This window comes from Eucyclogobius newberryi, unplaced genomic scaffold (genome assembly GCF_026437365.1).
Source record: "Eucyclogobius newberryi isolate DKJ021-1_F unplaced genomic scaffold, fEucNew1.0.hap1 SCAF_9, whole genome shotgun sequence".
Lineage (NCBI taxonomy): Eukaryota > Metazoa > Chordata > Actinopteri > Gobiiformes > Gobiidae > Eucyclogobius > Eucyclogobius newberryi.
Genome location: NW_027316532.1, coordinates 11,473,968 through 11,480,103, shown reverse-complemented (window position 1 = coordinate 11,480,103; position 6,136 = coordinate 11,473,968).

Below are 6,136 nucleotides of genomic sequence, written 5' to 3'. Positions count from 1 at the left end.
ATGATGGAGATGGGCGTGCGGTAACTCATACGAACAATAGCAATAGAGCGTGGGGGAAAGTTCTTACTCGTGTGGATCGGTGCCAGAAGGACCCAGGGGCCCCTCATAAGGAATGGGTTTCCCTCAATATTTTAAAATCTTTAATTTGATTTTGATTGTAATTGCATGTTTTTGGCATGGACCATTTTTTAAGTTTCGCTTTTCTGGGCTTTTATACTTCAGTTGTGTTTGTGTTGTATAGATACAGTTATATATTATAGGGAAAATACAAAGAGTGAATTCAATGGTCAGAATCAAACAAATAGAACAGAAATGAGTGAAGAAAAGAAATATATTACACACAAAAAACATCTAAATGATGAATGTGGTTCTCAAACTGTGGTATGCGGATTCCTCTGCAGTACAAATATTTGCTGAAGATCAAGTCAATTTAACCCACACGATTGGACCGAGTAAAGCAATAATGTAGTCTAAGTTAGACCTCTTCTAGCCACAGTTTATATCTAGAATAGTCCTGTTTTAGACCTGTTTTAGACCTGTTTTAGTCCTGTTTTAGTCCTGTTTTAGTCCTGTTTTAGACCTGTTTTAGACCAGAAGTCAGGACAAACTGCAAGTCCACACACATGCATGTCCTCTCACCGTCCACACACACATGCATGTCCTCTCACCGTCCACACACACATGCATGTCCTCCCACCGTCCACACACATGCATGTCCTCCCACCGTCCACACACACATGCATGTCCTCCCACCGTCCACACACATGCATGTCCTCCCACCGTCCACACACATGCATGTCCTCCCACCGTCCACACACATGCATGTCCTCCCACCGTCCACACACATGCATGTCCTCTCACCGTCATCATCTTGACAACCATTCTACCACATATATTAAATATAAATGGGAAAGAGAGGACACTTTTGTTTTGACCGGCAAAGAATTGTGATATGTTCAGTATTTTCATCTCAATAGAGAACTAAAAAAATCCATCCATCCATCCATCTTCTTCCGCTTTATCCGGGGGCCGGGTCGCAGGGGCAGCAGTCTGAGCAGGGACTCCCAGACTTCCTTCTCCCCAGACACTTCCTCCAACTCCTCCGGGGGGATCCCGAGGCGTTCCCAGGCCAGCCGAGAGACATAGTCTCTCCAGCGTGTCCTGGGTCTTCCCCGGGGCCTCTTCCCGGTGGGTCATGCCTGAAACACCTCCCGAGGGAGACGCCCAGGAGGCATCCGGAACAGATGCCCGAGCCACCTCAGCTGGCTCCTCTCAACGTGGAGGAGCAGCGGCTCTACTCCGAGCTCCCCCCGTGTGGCCGAGCTCCTCACCCTATCTCTAAGGGAGCGCCCAGCCACACGGCGGAGGAAACTCATTTCGACCGCTTGTATCCGCAATCTTGTTCTTTCGGTCACTACCCAAAGCTCATGACCATAGGTGAGGGTAGGAACGTAGACCGACCGGTAAATCGAGAGCTTTGCCTTTCGACTCAGCTCCTTCTTCACCACAACGGTCCGATCCGCCTGTCGATCTCACGCTCCATCCTTCCCTCACTCGTGAACAAGACCCCAAGATACTTGAACTCCTCCACTTGGGGCAAGGACTCCCCACCCACCCGGAGAGGGCAACCCACCTTTTTCCGGTCGAAAACCATGGCCTCGGATTTGGAGGTGCTGATTCTCATCCCAGCCGCTTCACACTCGGCTACAAACCGTCCCAGTGCATGCTGCAGGTCCGGGTTTGATGGAGCCATCAGGACAACATCGTCGAGATGGAATCCTGTGGTCCCCAAACCGGACACCCTCCGACCCCTGACTGCGCCTAGACAAAGGGCAGTCCTGGCGGAGTCCAACATGGACTGGGAACAGGTCTGACTTACTGCCGGCAATGCGAACACAGCTCCTCCTCCGGTCATATAGGGACCGGACAGCCCTGAGCAAAGGGCCCCGGACTCCGTACTCCCGGAGCACCCCCCAAAGGACACCCCGAGGGACACGGTCGAAAGCCTTCTCCAGATCCACAAAGCACATGTGGACTTGTTGGGCAAACTCCCATGAACCCTGGAGCACCCGATGGAGGGTATAGAGCCGGTCCAGTGTTCCATGACCGGGACAAAAAACACTCTGCTCCTCCTGAATCTGAGGTTCTATTGGTCGGATTCTCCTCTCCAGTACCTTGGAATAGACCTTACCCAGGAGGCTGAGGAGTGTGATCCCTCTGTAGTTGGAACACACCCTCCGGTCCCCCTTGTTGAACAGAGGGACCACCATCCCGGTCTGCCAGTCCAGAGGCACGGTCCCCGACCGCCACGCGATGTTGCAGGGACGTGTCAACCAAGACAGTCCTACAACATCCAGATACTTTAGGTACTCAGGGCGGATCTCATCCACCCCTGGAGCCACTGAGGAGTTTGCGAACAACCTCAGTGACTTCAGCTTGGGTGTTGGGCGAGCCAGCCTCTGAGTCCCCGGTCTCTGCTTCCTCTTCGGAAGACGTGACGGTGGGATTAAGAAGGTCCTCAAAGTATTCCTTCCACCGTCCGACGACATCCCCAGTTGAGGTCAGCAGGTCTCCACCCGCACCGTAAATGGTGTTGGTGAGGCACTGCTTCCCCCTCCTGAGGCGCCGGGCAATGGAGGCGGAGAACATGGTCGACTCGGACTCAATGTCCCCAACCTCCCCCGGGACATGGGAGAAGCTCTCCCGGAGGTACGAGTTGAATACCCTACTGACAGAGCGCTCCACAAGACATTCCCCACGATTCCCATGTCTTTGGGACTGTCCCATTGCTCAGAAATACTGGACTGAGATCAAAGTAATGCAGTCCATTTTTGCCTTTTCCACTCAATGATGTATTTTGGCTCAAAACAAATGTTATGCAGCAAAAAAGGCCGTCACAAAAAAATGAATGACATAAACTGAACAATCAAAGACGTGACGGACAATTCACCTTCTAAAAATGTTGAAAACTCCATTCGGGCTAAATTTGAAAACTTACAAATTTTACCGACTGGACTAAATGGACTGAATATGCTTAACTTGTCTAGGGCGTGGTCAAAGGGTCAAAGGTGCGAATGCTCTTTATGTCTCGTTTTATTCCGTGTTTAGTTTTTTGTTTAAAAAACTTTTTTTTGTTTATCTGGCTATAATAACTAAATACAATTTAAGGAATTAAAGAGGGAGTAAAATCTTACTGAGGTCCCTCACAAAACTGTATCTCTTAATATTATATAAACCATTTCTGTAATTGTAGGTTTGGATTATTTTAGAATATTCTAGTGTAAATACATAATACATTTTTAAAAATTCTATCAATCCATCTTCTTCCACTTCTCCGGGGCCGGGTCGCGGGGGCAGCAGTCTAAGCAGGGACTCCCAGACTTCCTCCTCCCCAGACACTTCCGCCAACTCCTCCGGGGGATCCAGGCCAGTCGAGAGACATAGTCCCTTCAGCGTGTCCTGGGTCTTCCCCGGGGCCTCTTCCTGGTGGGACATGCCCGGAACATCTCCCCAGGGAGGAGCCCAGGAGGCTCCGGGACAAATGCCCGAGCCACCTCAGCTGGAGGAGCAGCGGTTCTACTCCGCGATCTTGTTCTTTCGGTCATTATCCAAAGCTCATGACCATAGGTGAGGTCAAAACGTAGACCGACCGGTAAATCGAGAGCTTTGTCTTTGGACTCAGCTCCTTCTTCACCACAACAGTCGATGCAGCAACTGCATCACTGCAGCCGCTGCACCGATCCGCCTGTCAATCTCATGCAATTTTAAAAAAATCTACTTCCATTTAAATCAAGTCATTAAGTATTGATTTAAGTTGTGCTGTTTGAATCTGACGAGTCTGATCATGTTCCAGGCGGCTGAGCGGGAGAAGAAGCTGCATCTGCTCGGTGGAGAGACGGACCACAGTCATAACGACACTCAAGTGCTGGAGCCCGCACAAGGCCATGATCACGTGCACGATCACACCAAGGGCCACGGTCACCATGACGACACACACAAACACACAGACACTGACCAGCACCACCACTCCCACGACCACGACGGACACAGGTACAGAGCATCTGAGCAGAAACCTTCAGCCAAATGAACAAGATCTGAGCTGTTCCTCCCTTCTCTTGCAGGCACGCCCATGACCACTCCCACGACCACGGCCGGGGCCACGTGCACGCCCATGACCACTCCCACAGCCTGGGCCATGACCACGTGCACGCCCACCACGAAAAGGCGCACGACCACAGCAATGACAATCCCAACCAGCACCACAAGTACCAGCACGCGGACACATCGTCCACTCACCAGCATGACCACGAGATGGCGCTAGACCACGACCACAAGCACATGCATCTGCACGAGCACGAGCACCACCATCACCACCACGGGCATGAGCACGAGACACACCATCACCCAGAAGGCATGTGGAGGCAGATCCCTTTCCTGGGGGCCGCCGTCACTCTGCCCGCCTTCCCCGATGTCCCAGCGGCCGGCCCTGAGGTGGGCGTGACCCTGCCTCTCAAACCTGACCCCCAGATCCCCGAACAGCTGGAGCCCATCATCGGGCCCTTCCCCACCAAAGTGGGCACCATTGTGGGTCAATTGTTTCTAGAAGACCCTGAATTTAAGGCGCCTGCTCAAGCTGTTTAAGCAGAGGTTATGTCAATGTGTCATTTTACTTTATTCAACTCTCATTAAAAGACATTTATATATCTTAAAGTGTGTTATTCCTTCACATCCCGACACTGACAGTAACGCTGACACTGACACTGACACTGACACTGTCGCTGACACTGACACTGTCGCTGACACTGACACTGTCACTGACGCAGACGCTGACACAGGCGCTGACGCTGGCGCAGATGCTTACGCAGACGCAGACGCTGAAGCTGACGCAGACGCCGTAGACGCAGGTGCAGATGCTGACGGAGACGCTGAAGCTGACACAGACGCCGAAGACGCAGCCGCTGTCGCAGATGCTGACGCAAACGCTGACGCAGATGCTGACGCTGATGCAGACGCCGTAGACGCAGGCGCTGGCGCTAGCGCAGATGATGGCACTTACGCTGACGCAGACACTGACGCAGACGCAGACGCTTACGCTGACGCAGACACAGATGCTGACGCTGACGCAGACGCAGACACAGATGCTGACGCAGACGCTTACGCAGACGCAGACGCTTACGCTGACGCAGACGCTTATGCTGACGCGCAGACGCTGACGCAGATGCTTACGCTGATGCAGACGCTTACGCTGACGCAGACAGACGCTGACGCAGAAGCTGACGCAGACGCTTACGCTGATGCAGACGCAGACGCTTACGCTGACGCAGACAAACACTGACGCAGAAGCTGACGCAGACGCTTACGCTGACACAGACACAGATACTGACACGGACGCTGACGCAGACGCTGATGCAGACACAGACACAGATGCAGACGCAGACGCTTACGCTGATGCTGACGCAGACGCTTACGCTGACGCAGACACAGATGCTGACGCAGACGCTTACGCAGACGCAGACACAGATGCTGACACGGATGCTAACGCAGACGCAGACACAGATGCTGACGCAGATGCTGACGCAGACACAGATGCTGACGCAGACACAAATGCTGACGCAGACGCAGACGCTGACGCAGACACTGACACAGACGCTGACGCAGGTGCAGATGCTGAAGCTGACGCTGAAGCTGACGCAGACGCTGACGCAGACACAGACGCTGATGCAGACGCCGTAGACGCAGGCGCTGGCGCAGAAACAGATGCTGACGCTTACGCTGACGCAGACACAGACGCAGACACAGACGCTGACGCAGACGCAGACACTGACGCAGAAACAGATGCTGACGCTTACGCTGACGCAGACACAGACGCAGACACAGACGCTGACGCAGACGCAGACACTGACGCAGAAACAGATGCTGACGCTTACGCTGACGCAGACACTGACGCAGAAACAGATGCTGACGCTTACGCTGACGCAGACGCTGACGCTTATGCTGACGCGCAGACGCTGAAGCAGACGCTGACGCAGATGGTTACGCTGACGCAGATGCTTACGCTGACGCTTACGCAGACGCTGACGCAGACGCTGACGCAGATGCAGAAGCTGACGCTTACGTTGGCGCAGATGCAGAAGCT